Below are 17216 nucleotides of genomic sequence, written 5' to 3'. Positions count from 1 at the left end.
CCCGGACGTCTGCCCCCATGGAGGGCCACCAGAATCTTTGTTGGATGACGTGCAGGGTTCTTCGCACGCCCGGGTGACAGGTGAGCCGGGAGGTGTGCGCCCAGTGGATCACTTGGGATCGTAGTTGGGCGGAACGAACAGTCTATTCTCGGGACTTCCTCTAGGGGGTGGATCATCGTGGTTTGCCTGCTTCACCAAGTCCTCTATGGGCCAGGTTACGGCTCCTACCACGCAGTGAGGGGGGAGAATGGGCTCTGGCTCTGTGGACACCGGGTCTGGGCTGTAGACACGTGACAGCGCATCAGGTTTGGTGTTCTTGGCCCCCGGTCTGTAAGACAACGTGAAATGGAAACGGTTAAAGAAGAGGGACCAACGAGCCTGGCGGGAGTTCAATTGCTTGGCATCCTTGATATATTGCAGGTTCTTGTGATAGGTCCAAACCAGAAAGGGGTGTTGGGCTCCCTCCAGCCAGTGTCTCCATTCTTCAAGGGCTTTTTTGACCGCCAACAATTCCCGATCTCCGACGTCGGGACAAAAAGGCGCATGGATGGAGCTTGTTGTCGGCCTGGGATCTCTGAGACAGGACGGCGCCGATTCCCTGACTGGAGGCATCAACCTCCACCACGAACTGACGAGATGGGTCAGGCAAGGTAAGGATTGGGGCGGTGGTGAACCGCCTCTTCAGCTCCTGGAAGGCGGCTTCAGCCTCCGCCGTCCAGCGAAACGGAACCGTCGGGGAGGTGAGAGCGTGCAGGGGAGCCACGGTGGCGCTGAAGCCTCGTATGAATCGTCTATAAAAGTTAGCAAATCCCAGAAATTGCTGTACTCTTTTCCGGCTATCCGGTACCGGCCATTGGGTCACCGCGCTCACTTTGGCTGGGTCCATCTGGACCTTCCCTGGGGCTATGATGAAGCCAAGGAACGATATTGTTTCTGCGTGGAACTCGCTCTTTTCGGCCTTTACATAAAGTCGATTGTCCAGGAGCCGTTACAGGACCGACTTAACATGACTCTCATGGGTCCTCAAATCTGGTGAATAAATTAAGATGTCATCCAAGTAAACGAAAACAAAGTGGTCTAAGAAATCACTCAAAACGTCATTGATCATGGCCTGAAAGACCGCGGGGGCATTGGTGAGGCCGAACGGCATTACCCGGTATTCAAAGTGTCCCCTGGGGGTGTTGAAGCCCGTCTTCCACTCATCACCTTCCCGAATGCGCACGAGGTGATACGCGTTACGCAAATCTAGCTTGGTGAATACCCGAGCCTGCTGCAACTGATCAAACACGGCCGACATGAGTGGGAGGGGGTACCGATTCTTTATAGTGATCTGGTTGAGGGGACTGTAATCTATGCAGGGGCGCAGGGTTCCGTCCTTCTTCCCCACAAAGAAAAACCCGGCCCCTGCAGGCGATGATGACGGCCTGATCAGACCCGCTTTCAGTGACGCGTCAATATAGTCATTTAAGGCCTTCTTTTCGGGGCCCGAAAGGGAATAAAGTCTCCCCTTGGGGATCGAAGCACCGGGCAATAGGTCTATGGCGCAGTCGTAAGGACGATGGGGTGGTAAGGAGCTTGCCTTGGCTTTGCTAAATACCTCCGCGAGTTGATGGTAGCATTTGGGTACTTGGTTTAGATCCGGAGATCTGGACTCTGGTTCAGGAGACGCAAAGTCCGAGGGAGAGGTGGATGTGGACTCGATCGAAGGGTTCGGTTTGACACACGATACTTGGCACTGGGATACCCACCCCTTTATCTCCCCTGACTCCCAGTTTATTGCAGGGTTGTTAAAAGTTAAAGTCCCAATGATCATCGTCACACACACATCTGGGTGTGGTGAAATTTGTCCTCTGCATTTAACCCATCCCCATGTGATTTTAATCCATCCCCTGGGGGAGAGGGGAGCAGTGAGCAGCAGCGGTGCCGCGCTCGGGAATCATTTGGTGATCTAACCCCCAAATTCCAACCCTTAATGCTGAGTGCCAAGCAGGGAGGCAATGGGTCCCATTTTTATAGTCTTTGGTATGACCCGGCCGGGGTTTGAACCCACAACCTTCCAGTCTCAGGGCGGACACTCTACTACTAGGCCACTGAGCTGGTTGTGGTGTTTTAGCCACGAATAACCGAGGATAAGCGGATTCAGGGGGGAGGTGACTACATGCAATCTTACTAGTTCATGATGAGTCCCAAAAGACAGTGAGAGGGGTTCGGTTATAGAGGATACGTCAAAAAGGGCTTGTCCGTTAAGTGCCTTAGCCGTTATGGTCGTGTTTAAGGGTTCGGTCTTTACACCTAAGCTGCGCGCGAAAGCCCAGTCAATCAGATTCTCGTCGGCCCCAGAGTCAATCAACACCCCAAGCTCGATTTCCTTGCCTTGGCAGGTTAGCGTCCCGACGGGTAGAACCCTATTCTTCTGCCGGACGACGGAGAAGGTGCTTACCCTCAGCGCATTCCGCTCCGGGCAGGAGAGGCGGAGATGACCAAGCGCCCCGCAGTAGTAGCAGCGGCCCTCCTGGCGTCGACGCTGTCTTTCCTCTTCGCTCAATTTGGCCCTGCCGAGCTGCATGGGTTCCCTCCCAGCGAGTGGTAATGCCGGGGTCGATCTTTGGTGGTGCGTCTCGTGGGATGACCGCCCGCCCAATGATGCGGAAGGAGTAACGATCGCGCCCCGGCTTGCGCGCTGCTTCCTCCATTCCTGTAGTCGGTTGTCTGTTCGGACGGCCAACGCGATGAGAGCGTCGAGTTCCACAGGAAGATCAAGGGGAATGAGTTGGTCTTGGATGGTCCCGGAAAGACCCCGGAGAAAAGCATCGTACAGGGCCGACGAGTTCCATCCGCTTTCCGCGGCCAGAGTGCGGAAGCGGATCGCGTAGTCGCTGACCGTCTCTCGACCCTGGGTGATAAGGCACAGCTCTCGTGCCTTCTCTCGGTCCGTGGGAACTGGATCGAACACCATGCGCAGGGCCTCGATGAATCCGAAAAACGAGTGACAGGTAGCGGAGTTCCTGGCCCATTCTGCGGTCGCCTACGCCCGGGCTCTTCCCGTCAAATAGGATATTGTGTACGCCACCCGGGAGCGTTCCGTTGGGAAGTCGCCGGGAGCTCGCTCGAACTGCATCTCACAAGTCGTTATAAAGGCTCGACTCAGCCCGGGTTCACCTGCATATCGTTCCGGGGAAGCCAGCCTGATCCCCCTCGCAATAGGCGCGGGTGCCGGGTGGTCCACAGGGGGCGCCGCTGTGGAACAGGGTGTCGCAGCTCGCCCCGTGGTCAGCAGAGTTAGGACGTCTTGCATTTGACGACTCAACGCATCCACCTGGGCGGCCACCGCCTCTCGGAAGCCTTCCTGGTTCTTCACCAGTTCCTGAACTCCAACACTCAGAGCGTCGACCTGCTTCTGCTGTTGGCCCAGCTGCGACGTCTGGGAGCGTACTTGGGCGACCAGCTGCGCTGTCTCTGCCGAGTCCATGTCTGGCCAGTGCGTAATGTCAGGTGCAGAGCAGGGAGAGGACTCGAATGCAGAGATTCCAAAGTTCAACAAGGTGTTTATTGTCTCCACTGATGGTCGAACAAAAAAAACGCCTCACGAGGAGGAAAAAAAGGGGAAACTAAGGCGCCTCGAACCGAGGGAGAAAAAGGAGAAATCAAAGTGCCTCGAACCGAGGGAAATACAAAAACAAGATAGCGATGTAACCAAGTTAACATCGGTGATCAAAGACGTTCAAACAAGGCTTCTACGTGGACTCAAGGGTTTCGTGATCGCTAGTGTTCTCAGCAAGGCAAGACGCACTGGCACTGGATACTAGGAAAGACGCGGGTTATATGGACACAGGAGGGGAATACAGGTGAAGACAGTTGGTCATTGACCCAGGTACACACTTGGAATCAGGGGATCACGTGACCGGACATACAGGGGAAGGACACACTGACTGGAACGAGAGGAAAATCACACAATAAAACAGGAAATGATCCGGACGACACATGACAGCATGACACTGATTATACAATGTGGTTTGTATTCTCCCAGTTTCACCCTTTCCCTTGTTATTAAACCTGGAGTCAACCTTCAACCTGGCCTTCAGAGTCTTGATTAGTGAAAGTGGTTGAGCTTACGGTCTTCGGATATTCAACATATTTGGAGGGCAGGATAGTGAAACAAGGCTTTCATAGCACAAGGTAACAAAGTTAAACGCCGAACTCAGACTATGGATGGACAAAAAGAACAGTCACTGAAGTCTAAATCTTACAAATCATGTTCTGCAAAAACGTCTTCTGGCAATGCTGCTGCCATTGCCTGCGCCGAAGCCGAGGCAGCGAAAGTACTCCTTTCCATCCATCCATCCATCCATCTTCTTCCGCTTATCCGGGGTCGGGTCGCGGGGGCAGCAGCTTTAGGAGGGACTCCCAGACTTCCCTCTCCCCAGCCACTTCATCCAGCTCATCCCCGGGGGATCCCAAGGCGTTCCAGGCCAGCTGAGAGACATAGTCTCTCCAGCGCATCCTGGGTCGTCCCCGGGGTCTCCTACTGGTGGGACATGCCCGGAACACCTCCCCAGGGAGGCGTCCAGGAGGCATCCTGATAAGATTCCCGAGCCACCTCATCTGGCTCCTCTCAACGTGGAGGAGTAGCGACTCTACTCCGAGTCTCTCCCGGATGACCGAGCTCCTCACCCTATCTCTAAGGGAGAGCCCGGACATCCTGCGGAGAAAACTCATTTCGGCCGCTTGTATCCGGGATCTCGTTCTTTCGGTCACGACCCATAGCTTGTGACCATAGGTGAGGGTAGGAGCGTAAATCGACCGGTAAATTGAGAGCTTTGCCTTTTGGCTCAGCTCTCTCTTCACCACAACGGACCGGTACACGGTCCGCATTACTGCCGACGCTGCACCGATCCGCCTGTCGATCTCGCGCTCCATCCTCCCCTCACTTGTGAACAAGACTCCAAGATACTTGAACTCCTCCACTTGGGGCAGGATCTCATCCCCGATCCGGAGAGGGCATTCCACGCTTTTCCGATCGAGGACCATGGACTCGGATTTGGAGGTGCTGACCCTCATCCCGACCGCTTCACACTCGGCTGCGAACCGTTCCAGCGAGAGCTGGAGATCACGGCCTGAAGAAGCCAACAGCACCACGTCATCTGCAAAAAGCAGAGACGCGATGCTGAGGTCCCCAAACCGGACCCCCTCAACGCCTCGGCTGCGCCTAGAAATTCTGTCCATAAAAATTATGAACAAAATCGGTGACAAAGGGCAGCCTTGGCGGAGTCCAACCCTCACTGGGAACGAATCCGACTTACTGCCGGAAATGCGGACCAGACTCTGGCATCGGTGATACAGAGACCGAACCGCCCTTATCAGTTGGCTCGGCACCCCGTACTCCCGAAGCACCCTCCACAGAACCTCCCGAGGGACACGGTCGAACGCCTTCTCCAAGTCCACAAAACACATGTGGACTGGTTGGGCGAACTCCCATGCACCCTCGAGGATCCTGCCGAGGGTGTAGAGCTGGTCCACTGTTCCACGGCCAGGATGAAAGCCACACTGTTCCTCCTGAATCCGAGGTTCGACCTCCCGACGGACCCTCCTCTCCAGCACCCCTGAATAGACCTTACCAGGGAGGCTGAGGAGTGTGATTCCCCTGTAATTGGAACACACCCTCCGGTCCCCCTTCTTAAAGAGGGGAACCACCACCCCAGTCTGCCAATCCAGAGGCACTGTCCCTGATATCCATGCAACGTTGTAGAGGCGTGTCAGCCATGACAGCCCCACAACATCCAGAGCCTTTAAGAACTCCGGGCGGATCTCATCCACCCCCGGGGCCTTGCCACCGAGGAGTTTTTTTAACTACCTCAGTGACTTCGACCCCAGAGATTGGAGAATCCACCTCAGAGTCTCCAGGCCCTGCTTCCTCAATGGAAGGCGTGCAGGTGGAATTGAGGAGGTCTTCGAAGTATTCTCCCCACCGACTCACGACGTCCCAAGTCGAGGTCAGCAGCACGCCATCCCCACTGTAAACAGTGTTGACGTTGCACTGATTCCCCCTCCTGAGACGCCGGATGGTAGACCAGAATTTCCTCGAAGCCGTCCGAAAGTCATTCTCCATGGCCTCACACGCCCGGGTTTTTGCCTCAGCAACCGCCGAAGCCGCGTTCCGCTTGGCCATCCGGTACCTGTCAGCTGCCTCCGGAGTCCTGCAGGCTAAAACAGCCCGATAGGACTCCTTCTTCAGCTTGACGGCATCCCTTACCGCCAGTGTCCACCAGCGGGTTCGGGGATTGCCGCCACGACAGGCACCAACGACCTTACGGCCACAGCTCCGGTCGGCCGCGTCAATAATGGAGGCGCGGAACATGGTCCATTCAGACTCAATGTCCCCCGCCTCCCCCGGGACGTGGGAAAAGCTCTGCCGGAGGTGGGAGTTGAAACTCTTCCTGACAGGAGATTCTGCCAGACGTTCCCAGCAGACCCTCACAGAGCGTTTGGGTCTGCCAGGTCGGACCGGCATCTTCCCCCACCATCGGAGCCAACCCACCACCAGGTGGTGATCAGTTGACAGCTCCGCCCCTCTCTTCACCCGAGTGTCCAAAACATGCGGCCACAAATCCGATGACACGACTACAAAGTCGATCATCGAACTGCGGCCTAGGGTGTCCTGGTGCCAAGTGCACACATGGACACCCTTATGCTTGAACATGGTGTTCATTATTGAAAATCCATGTCGAGCACAGAAGTCCAACAATAGAACACCGCTCGGGTTCAGATCGGGGGGGCCGTTCCTCCCAATCACGCCCTTCTAGGTCTCACTGTCATTGCCCACGTGAGCATTGAAGTCACCCAGTAGAACGATGGAGTCCCCAGAAGGAGCGCTCTCCAGCACTTCCTCCAGGGACCCCAAGAAGGGTGGGTACTCTGAGCTGCCGTTTGGTGCATAGACACAAACAACAGTCAGGACCCGTCCCCCCACCCGAAGGCGGAGGGAGGCTACCCTCTCGTTCACCGGGGTGAACCCCAATGTGCAGGCGCCCAGCCGGGGGGCAATAAGTATACCCACACCTGCTCGACGCCTCTCACCGTGGGCAATTCCAGAGTGGAAGAGAGTCCAGCCCCTCTCGAGAGGGCTTGTACCGGAACCCAAACTGTGCGTGGAGGCTAGTCCGACTATATCTAGTCGGAATTATTCTGCCTCGCACACCAGCTCGGGCTCCTTTCCAGCCAGAGAGGTGACATTCCATGTCCCAAGAGCCAGCTTCTGCAGCCGGGGATCAGACCGCCAAGGTCCCTGCCTTTGGCTGCCGCCCAGCACACATTGCACCCGACCCCTTCGGCCCCTCCCACAGGTGGTGAGCCCATGGGAAGGGGGACCCACGTTTCCTTTTCAGGCTATGCCCGGCCGGGCCCCGTGGGTGAAGGCCCGGCCACCAGACGCTCGCCTTCGAGCCCCGCCTCCAGGCCTGGCTCCAGCGGGAGGCCCCGGTGACCCGCGTCCGGGCGAGGGAAAACAAAGTCCATTTATTTCAATCGTCATAAGGGGCTTCTGTGAGCCGTGCTTTGTCTGGCCCCTCACCTAGGACCCGTTTGCCATGGGTGACCCTACCAGGGGCATGAAGCCCCCGACAACATCACGATAAGGTGACGACTCACGGAGGGGAGTACTCCTTTCCTTCACAGATAAAGAAATGATTCTGAAAATGGATAAGGCACAATTAGAGCAGAGATGGGACCAAGTCACACATGTGCAAGTCTCAAGTAAGTCTCCAGTCTTATCCTTCAAGTCTCAAGTAAGTCCCAAGTCACTTTTTTTTCTTAGGCAAGTCAAGTCAAGTCAAATCCTTATATAGGTCAAGTAAAGTCCAAGTCAAGTCCTTAAATAGGTCAAGTCAAGTCCAAGTCAAGTTAACTGTAGTTTTTATTTATTAACTTGCTCCATATTAAGTCATATTTACTTAATTCAGTTTCATCATCATATTCATTGCATTAAAGCTACATATACACACACCTATTTAGATAAATGAAAAGCACTTACTTGGTAGAATGGCTCTTCAGATGAGAGACAAAGTTTGAAGTTATTGTCTGGCTGTCCGAAATGTTTTTGTTGCATATCTCGCACATGTACTCTCCCAGGATTAGCCTGTTCAGCTACGTATAACACGTGTGGCGTATAAGCTTGTGTGTAACACTTTTGCAAAAATGAAAAAAAAAAAAAATGGGTGACATTATTTGAATATGCCATGATTCTTCATCCATTGCGCCACTCGCCCTACAAGTTAAGGCTATCGACCGCAAACGTGTGGAAAATTGTCATTGTCCAAAAGATGGCTGTTCAGCAATAGTGAGCAAGGGACAAATTCCACACAGTAATATAAGTATGCCATTACCCGGATTCGAACCAGGGTTACTGTGGCCACAACGCAGAGTACTAACCACTATATGATCATGGCCAATATGTGAAACTTATTTAACCCTACTGCATACAGGCCATGATCGTGTAGTGGTTAATGGTTGTGTTCGATTTGAATCCGGGTTATGGTATAATCAAATTACCTTGATGAATTTCTCTGCTGGTCACTGTTGCTAAACAGCCTTCCTTTGGACAATGACAGTTTTCCACACAAGTTTACAGTCGATACAGTCTTGTAGGGTGAGGGGCGCAATGGATGACCTATGACGGCAAGTGATGAGAATCAGAACAACAGATTTAATAGACCCAAGGTAAATTAACTCAACTTTCGTTTCAATTGACAGCCCATGTGACACTCACCTCAGATGAAATGGGGCGAGTTGATCAACAGCAATGTTTTAATGAAGGGATCATCTGGGAGTTGAACCCTGGACCTCTCACACCCAAAGCAATATTCATACCCCTAGACCACTGGTGTCAAACTCGAGGCCCGGGGGCCAGTTATAGCCCACCGTATCATTTTCTATGGCCCGCAACGACAAATTGTGCATTAAATTTATGTTATACTAACATTGCAAATTGTCGGAACTTTTAAGAATCTTCTTAAAATTATTTTTGAAATATTTGAAAAGTTTCCACGAGTCTGATTTGAAAAAATAATTATTTGTCAGTTTGTTTTGTCGCTTATACTGTATATAATATGAGGCGTTTATTTATTTGGGTTGACAGTCATAATGGCCCGTCGAGGGAAACTTTGACTACAATGTGGCCCGCGACAAAAATGAGTTTGACACCCCTGCCCCAGACCAACGAGCCTCAAAGAAAGCTTGCAGACCATGTTACATTCTGTGTAACATTGGCTGTTAAACACTCCACACAACGATAGACAACAGTGTTTCAAAGAAGAGATCGTCCGGGAGTTTAACCTGGGTAATCAATGAACCCTAGGCGAGAATCATTCCCCTGCACCAATGAGCCCCATAGTAGACCAGCTGACCCCGTTACATTCCGATTGGTAGCCCATGTGACATGAACCTGAAGACTCTATGTCAGTGATTTATGGAATAAATGAAATCTGGTTGGCCTAAGGCTCACAATTCCCCAACTTCAAGCCCGAACGCTAACCCTAAAACCTTAACAATTACCAAACCCTAATAATTTAACCTTAACCTGCTAACCCGCTGACCGTAAGCCCCTCACCTTAAGAAACCTTTACAGACGGTTAAAATCCACATAATAGTTACGTGCGAATGTGTTCCGTGAGCGTTTTTGCAGTCCCCCCCCACCCCACCTTTCCTTTCTGCCGCCGAGTAGCAAGTGGCCCTTCTACACAGCACAGTCCTCGTTAGTATAGTGGACAGTATCTCCGCCTGTCACGCAGAAGACCGGGGTTCGATTCCCTGACGGGGAGTTTATTTTTTTGTGCGAAATAGAATTTAAGCAGGTTTTCGACCCATGTGCGTTAACCTGTGTTTGCAGCAGAGTTATTATATAGCTGCATTGGTTGATATCATTACATCATAAGATGGCACCGTGAATGGCCACCTCGGTGATTCGCTCTCTCCTACTTTGTGTTATTTTCTATCTTTTTAACCTCACTTTGAATCATACTTCCGGTTTGCCACGTAGAGCGCCGCAGCGTCACTAGAGAGACGATCTAGATTCCAACATTTCTTCTTTTCTAGTTCTTCCTCGATTTTTACATTTTTTACTCCACTTTTGGGAGTTTACTATTGTTGAACGTCGCCGACCGTCAATCCCTGCCATTTCAACCACGTCACTGTTTGGCTCTTAGCGGAGGCTTCGTGGCTGTTTGTCTACCGTCGATCATCGGACACATAAGTATGGATGCGGATCAAGAGGTTTGTACGGCTTTGTGCACCAATTGCACCCTTTTCTTAGAGAGGTTGTCCCTGCTAGAGGGACGTGTCCGCCAGCTAGAGCAGAATAGTGCGATAACACTAGATGTGGCTGACACAGTCGCACCTGGACTACTATAACGCATTATCAAAGTCAAAGTCAGTTTTATTGTCAATTTCTTCACATGTCAAGTCATACAAAGAGATCGAAATTGCGTTTCCTACTATCCCACGGTGGAGACGTATTACACCCAATTGGTCCACAGACAAACAAAACATTCAAGTAAACAATACAGAAAGTAAAAATAAGAAGGCATATACCATATTTTTCGGACTAAACGTCGCTCCGGAACATACGTCGCATCAGACATAAAATGCACAATAAAGTGGAAAAAAAAACATATATAATTCGCTACGGAGTATATGTCGTATTTTGGGGGAAATTTATTCGACAAAACCCAACACCAAGAACAGACATAAACGAGCAACAACAGGCTTAACTATACGGTATGCCAACGTGACATAAACACAAGCGAGAAGCTGAGGCCCGTTTGATGTAACAATAACAGTTATTCAAATAACGATGGACATCTTGAACAAAACGCAACAGGCCATTTTAGCTATAGTATTCATGGGCTTGGCTCGGCAAACTGAGGTTCAATTCCCTGACGCGGAGTCTATTTATTTGTGTTTGAAAATTTCTTTTGTTGCAGTTTTGAAGAGCAAATCAAAAGGATCATCAAACTTGTTTCCAACCAGTTTCAAACCACGTACCTTCAGCGTGTGAGGCAAATGTGATAACCACTACACCATGGAAACTACACTACATGTATAGCCTTTTCAAGAGCATGGCAAAATTTCAACAAAAGTGCGAAATCTGGTTTTCACCTAGTCTCAAATCAGGTACCCTTTAGCAAAACTACCGTAATTTCCGGTGTATAAGCCGCGACTTTTTTCCAAAATTTTGAACCCTGCGGCTTATAGTCAGGTGCGGCTTATATAAGGTTTTTTCCTGATTTTTGTGATGACTTGATCACTTTTACTCTTAACACTATTATATACAGTAAAAGCTACAAAACAAACTGACAAATAACTCGTTTTCAAATCAGACGAGTAAAAACTGGTCAAATATTAAAAAAAAAAGATATTATTAAAATTGAAGACAATTTGCAATTTAGTAATGACACACGAATTGATGCAAAATTTGTCTTCGTGGGCCGCATAGAATGATGTGGCGCGCCGTATCTGGCCCCCGGGCCTTGAGCTTGACACCTGTGCTCCTAACCCTTTCTCTTACTCTGCCATGTGACTCAGAGATTACACAAAGCAGTGGCGCTGTTTGGACCATCTGCATTGTATTAAAACCCAATAAATCAGCATTTAAATTTAATTCTTCTGACAATTTGCTCACCAAAAACAAGTTGTAATGAATGTGAACATTTAATGCATTTTATTCAGAAGGTTACTTTGAACCCTGAGGCTTAAATTGCGGCGTGGTGTACTTATGGATTTTCACGGCCTCCGGTCTCCAGGTGGCGCTCTAGCAGGAAGCAAGAGTGAGACAGGCGAAGAAGAGATAATGCGCCGAAGAAGACGTGCTAGTTTGTGTTTACAACATTTCGCGCATCATGCAGAACGCGATCAAGACGGACATTACTGAAAGGAAGCTTTTATACACAAACTGTCATTATGGGGGAAAAAGAAATGCATATGATGCCGCTTTTAAGCTAAAGGCAGTCGATGTTGATGACATTGTGTTGCGGCACCCTTTTCTTTATTTCGTGGTCCCGTCTACTCGTGTCGCTTGCTAGTTTAATGTAATTTAGCGCTTCGTGCATGAATAAGATTAGCATGAACAGACCCTCATCATGGAAAATGCTAGAAGAAATGGATAAAAACGACGACGAAAGAGATACTGAGAAAGTGTGTGGCGAAGGATATCTAACGCTATTCCAATCGGAAATTGAGGAGGAAGACTTCGACGGTTTCCGGATTTCTGTCTTGTCTGTGTCGTAACTTCACTTCCTGTTTTATTTTGTCATCCCTTCCGTTTCAGTTCGTGTTTCCTTCCTCTGTTTTCGGTTGTCTTGTATTCCCTGATCCCGATTGTGTGCACCTGCGTGGTTGGCGCTAATTGTCAACACCTGCGTCCCAGCCCTTTTGTGTGTATTTAGTCCGTGTCATCCCCTTGTCTTGTGCCAGTGTGTCTTGCCTCGTCCCGACCACCAGCGATTCCTTGATGTCCGAACTCCCAGTAAGATTCCTCCTTTTTGTTTCGCCACAGAGCGACGCTTTTTGTTAGTGCCTTGTTCCCCATAGCCCTTTTTGTCTCGCCCGAGTGCGACGCTTTTTGTTAGGACTTTTTGCCGAGTGTTTCCCTCGCAAGAGGCGCCTTGAGTTGTGTTTTTGGGATCATCATTTGTTGGAATAAATCAGAGAAAAGAAAGACTCTGCATCCGAGTCCTCCGCCTTGTTCCCTGCCTGACATTAGTGCTGTGTTTCTTCCGTGTTGCTGCGGTATTACTGCCGCGTCACAGGCAGTGTTTGGAAAGAAATGTTACGGTATGTTATTAAAAAAGCTTTCTATGTCCAGTATTTCTTTGTTAATGACTCACGTGCACACTCCCGTGTTGCTGCGTCACAGGCAATGTTTAGAAAGACATGTTAAAGCATGTTCTTCACACTTCAAAAAGGCTTTCTGTGTACTGTCTTTCTTTGTAAAAAACTGTGTGCACGTGCGGCTTATAGTCCGGTGCGGTTTATGTAAGAAAAAAACTCAAATATCCCCGAATTTTAGCTGGTGCGGCTTATACACCGGAAATTACGGTATTCAACATGGGCTCGGCAAATCGGGCTTCAATTCCCCGACGCGGAGTTTATTTTTTTTTTTATGAAAAAATAGCTTTTGCTGGCACAGTTTTGAAAAGCAAATCAAAAAGTTCATAAGTGCCTGCTTTCTTCTTCACTCACTTTTGTTGAACTTTTGCCGGGCTTCTCAAAATGCTTTGGACGTCACAGCAGTTTCCATAGCGTAGTGGTCATCGTGTTCTTCTAAGACGCAAAACACCCCCTGTTTGAGACTGGGTGGAAACAACATTTTCTAAATATAGTTGTTAGTGTTGGCTGCTTTGCAAAGTGAACCAGGGACACTTCGGCAAACAGGAGCCAGAAGCTCTCTGAGTCAGCAACAGCCAGGTGTGCGACACTCCGCTACAATGCTCCCCTGACCACGTGTAGGACAAAACCAGCCTCTAATCTGTGTTTCCATTTTCTTTTAATTTTTCCTTCAACTGTCAAGCCAACTCTTTAAAGTGAAAGTCCCAATGATCATTGTCTCACACACACATCTGGGTGTGGTGAAATTTGTCCTCTGCATTTAACCCATCCCCATGTGATTTTGATCCATCCCCTGGGGGAGAGGGGAGCAGTGAGCAGCAGCGGTGCCGCGCTCGGGAATCATTTGGTGATCTAACACCCCAATTCCAACCCTTAATGCTGAGTGCCAAGCAGGGAGGCAATGGGTCCCATTTTTATAGTCTTTGGTATGACCCTTTACTTCTTGCCTTGGCCAGCTGATTGCAGACCCACTCCAGAGCTGCCTCCAGTTTATCCATCCAAGAAGACATTCAGTGAGTGCAACTTATCAGGTCCTCATGCAGCTCTTTAGCACAATCCTAGCTGCTCCCTGGAGCTCTTGCAAAAATGCATGAAAATGGAAAAATATGTTTTTTTTTGTTTTTTGTGTTTTTTAAATATGGTTTTTAGATGGTAATCATGACACAAACTTTCTTATTCTGTAGAAAATGTATGTAGTTGTGAATATATTAAAAATACTGAATTTCAGAATGGCGCAAAATTGCGTCATAGCAAGCGACACAGCACAGGCGAGTTGTAAACAAACGGGCGTTTGAGTGACGGGCCATGGATTCTAAAGGCAAAAAGAGAAAGATTGCTGATAAGAACAGAGGGTTTAAGAAATAATGGACTCAACCATTTGCTTTCATTGCCAATGCTGAAGGATTGCCTGAATGTTTGCTTTACAATGAGAAGTTGTCAAATATAACAAAAAGAGCAATTTGGACTGACATTAAGCTAAAGCATGCTAAATTTGCTGCCGATCACCCAGTTGGAACTGAGAGGAAAGGTGCGATTTGAGGAACAAAAAAACAGTTTCAAGAAGTGGATTGCATCTCCAAACTCTACTACTGCTGCAAGTTTTGTTGCAGCCCGGGAGATAATAAAGCGCGGAAAACCATTCACCGATGGCGAGTACATGAAGGATTCATTCGTTAAAATATCAGAGTGCCTATTTTCGGACTTCAAAAACAAAACCAAGATCATTCCGAAAATTAAAGACATGCCTCTCTATGCAAAATCAGTGAAGGAAATGGTAATTTGAATGGTAAACAATATTACCAATCAGCAAATCAAGGACATCAATTCAGCTCCAGCTTTCACAATTGCCTGTGATGAGTCGTGTGACGTAACTGATATCGAACAGACAGCTCTGCTATGCAGGTACGTGAACTCTAATGGGCCACAAGAAGAAATTGATACCACTAAAAGGCCAAACACGGCGGGAGGACATCTGCGAGGCTGTGCTGCAGTGTTTAAATGACAGCGATACACACTGGCCACCTGATTTCAGACGCTACAGACGGCACACCGAGTTTGAGAGGGTCGCAAAAGTTTGTGACTTTACATTGGATCGAAATTTGTTTGCATTCTATTGCATAGTGCACCAAGAGGCGCTGTGTGCGTAAACATTCCCACCAGAGTGTATGGAGGTAATGAACCTTGTCATCCAAATTGTGAAGAAAATAATCGCAAAAGCGTTAAACCACCACCAGTTCCGTGAATTGCTAGATGAAGTTGAGAGCGAATATGCCGATCTCCTGCTGCACAACAAAGTCTGCTGGCTATCCAGGGGCAACGTCTTGCGTTGCTTTGTATTTGTAGCCTACTTAATTATTTTAATAGTAGGCATACAGGACATGTATTGACAGTCTACATTGCCTTATAAAAGGTTTTTAGATTTTTGCCGCTCTAGACAGGTTTTTTTTTTTTTTTTTTTGGGGGGGGGGGGTCAACATGGCTTTTTGAACATTTTGGGTTGCCGACCACTGGCCTAACATGTGAACGATCCCCAGTTCAAGACTGGGTGGAAAAAGCTTCTTCTACTATTTCTTGTCATTGTTGGTTCCTATGCAAAGTCCATGACACAATAAAACGATTTTGCGCTGCAATTATGTAGTGGTTGATTTGAGACTGGGTGAAAACTGGCTTCTTTCACTCACTTCAGATGGAACCATGCTGACTCTGATACATTCCATTTGGTAGTTCTTAGCTGTGTCTAAATTCAAAGTCAAAGTCAAAAGTCAAAGTCTGCTTTATTGTCAATTTCTTCATGTCAAGACACACAAAGAGATCGAAATTACGTTCCCACTATCCCACGGTGACAAGACATAGTACACAATATACTTACAAGTAAACAACACAAAAAGTAAAAACAAGAAGGCAAAAACAATGAATAAATAAGAGTGATGAATAAATAATAAATAAACAAATAACATAATAAATAAGAGGAGCAAAAAAGTGTGCATACAGCAGACAGTCAGAATATAGCGCAAAAGTACAGGACGCTACGCAGAAGGGGGGAGAGAGTTCAGGATCCTAACAGCCTGGGGTATGAAGCTGTTGGTGAGTCTAGTGGTGCGGGAGCACAGGCTCCTGTACCTCTTCCCAGAGGGCAGAAGATCAAACAAAGAGTGAGCTGGGTGACTCACATCACTCACAATCGTGGCTGCCTTGCGGGTGAGATGGGAGGTGTAAATGTCCTTCAGGGAGGGGAATGAAGCACCAATAATCTCACCAGCCGTGTTCACTATGCGCTGCAGGGCCTTCATGTTGTATTCAGTGCAGCTACCACCCCAAACATCACGTGTCACACAAATGCAGCCTGTAAATGATGCGCATGTGACATTGGCCTGTCGAAAATGGCAGAGAACGGGAGACAGTTTTGTTTCAAAGTAGGCCTCATTCGATAGTTGAACCCGAGACCTCTCCCACCCTAAGCGAGAATCATTACCCTCGACCAACGAGCCCTGTATCAAATTAGCTGACCCCGTTACATTACGATTGGTAGCGAATATGACATGGACCTGAGGACTGCATTTCGGTGATTAATGAATTTTGATAAATATCATAGCCAGTTTGTGCGTATTCTTTCAGGGTCATAATTGTATGTCTACCGCTGCCTCGTGGCAGCCAGGCCTAAAAAAACATAGGAACGCCTGAGGGAGTTTCACCAAGATGAATCAGGAAAAACCTGATGAAATAAAGTGGATATTAAAACATAGGTGGACGTAATGTCTGGAAGCTTGTGTTTAACAGAAGGCTGTTTGGCAACAGTGAACAACGGACAAATTCAGCAAGGTAATTTAATTAATTAATTAATTAATTTAATTTAATTTAATGACCCAGATTTGTTCCGGGGATGCTGCGGCCACAACGCTATACGATCATGCAATAGCATATAATGAGTTTAGGGTCTTTTTCTTTAGGATCTTAGGCCAGGACACCCAGGCATACCATGAAAGAATGTTGATGTTAAAATGTTGGTGAAACTATCAGACTGCGCAGATCCGATGATTCCAAAGACTTGAGATGAGACAACATTGGAAAAACTTCTTTGTTGACAGTGGCTGTAAGTCACTTCAAAGCATAAGTTTCAAGTGCACATAGCTAATGTTGACCAAAATATGCCGTATAAGGTAGCGAGGAATTGAAACTAGAATCTTCTGTTCCGTAGTCAGATGCATTATCCATTGTGTCCATTGCCCCAGAATAGGTTGTACCTTCCAAGCTTGTGTGTAATACTTTTGCAAACATTATTCAACCGGAGTTGCTGCGGCCGCGACGCAGAGTACTTATCACTATACGATCATGGATTATAT

Source organism: Syngnathus scovelli, chromosome 17, assembly GCF_024217435.2.
Source record: "Syngnathus scovelli strain Florida chromosome 17, RoL_Ssco_1.2, whole genome shotgun sequence".
NCBI classification, from domain to species: Eukaryota; Metazoa; Chordata; class Actinopteri; order Syngnathiformes; family Syngnathidae; genus Syngnathus; species Syngnathus scovelli.
This window is presented reverse-complemented; position numbering follows the sequence as displayed.